Here is a 1,366-nt window from a genome sequence, read left to right on the forward strand (position 1 = left end):
AAATAATTAACTCTATATTATTATGCAATGAATAGATAACAAAACACTTGATATTTGATACAATAACAAAAGAAAGTCACTCACAGAAGATGGAATAAAAGCTGGTCGATATGCACTTATCGAATAAAAAATAGATAAATCTCCGAAGCTCTACCAAGATGGCCACCGTCGTCCAAATAGTGAAGGTCTGGTGACAGTTTGGTGAGTAATGGTCGCTCTAAATACTCTACCCCAAAGACTCGGAAGCTAAACAATGGCAGTGAAACAGTGGGTGGTTGAAAGCACCAGCAACCCACAAATCTAGTGCCTTATAAAATTTGCAGTAGACTATAAAACAATGTTAGAGGGCCGGTGGGGAATCGAGTCTCCACTTAGTGGGTGAAAGTTCACAAATTAACATATGTAATACCTCAAAAAAACATGAAGTAGACTGCATAGGAGTCCCCATCAGCTTGTCTGGATGTTTTATAGTTCCTCATTCTGAACTGTGCTTGGAACGAGATCTTCATGAACCCACAGCACTCTTATACATAGAAAACCTGCCTCAATAAAGTGTTTTAACCAACTAACTGTAAACAACTGTTTTAATTACAAAAACAACAAAAGACAAAAAATACATTTGGTTAAAAGTCAACTGGAAAGGTTATAAGAAAATAAATCTTTCTTTTGGCTCTAACAGGTAGATTATAATCCATTATAGAACATATGTTATTATAATAAGTAACTAACCTCCTTTTTATTTCTGTTTTCTTGTTTTTTTCGTCATCAGAATATCAGATTGAAAACAATCTTTCTCACCCAAAAAAAAAGGAATTTTGGCAATAGTATAGGCCTCAAAATTATGTAAAAGTCAGAACCCATATTTGAGAAAGGATGTTCCTCTAGATGTAGGGAATTCCCAATCATGAATCAATCAATCTTATAGGAATCATAAATTCCCAATTTTTATTTTTTAATGGTAAAATAATATATTTGTAACTTGTAAATCATTTATTAAACTTTCTGGTTTCTTATTTAGAACGGTTTGAATGCCTATATTTCCAATACATTTATTTTTCTCTCAAATTATGTCAGAATTATTTATTAAATTATAGTCAATTTGACTTATTTTGAAATTCAGAATTAGACAAAGTTAAATCAGTTACATAAGAATGTTAAAAAAAACAAAACAAAGATCTTAACCATAAAGTTCGATGCCTGTTCTAATCCCCCTAATCTAGATGAAGAGTCTTCTTTCACTTTGTTCTGCCTCTCGAATGTTTCCACATTGCATTAGTGTTCACTAAATTTTTAGTTATACGTTTGATACTAGGCCCTACAACCTTGCGCACCCATCTTATTCGCCTCATTGCTAATGCTTGAATTA

At 32.5% G+C, this 1,366-nt stretch overlaps 1 protein-coding gene across 1 annotated transcript in view; it reads left to right on the forward strand.

Annotated features, from left to right (window-relative positions):
* LOC106691501 (S-adenosyl-L-methionine-dependent tRNA 4-demethylwyosine synthase TYW1) overlaps nucleotides 1–1,366 on the forward strand; it is a 17,373-nt gene that overhangs the window by 14,994 nt on the left and 1,013 nt on the right. The window lies entirely within an intron of this gene.

This window comes from Halyomorpha halys, unplaced genomic scaffold, assembly GCF_000696795.3.
Source record: "Halyomorpha halys isolate HHAL.00 unplaced genomic scaffold, Hhal_1.1 Scaffold2417.1, whole genome shotgun sequence".
NCBI lineage: Eukaryota > Metazoa > Arthropoda > Insecta > Hemiptera > Pentatomidae > Halyomorpha > Halyomorpha halys.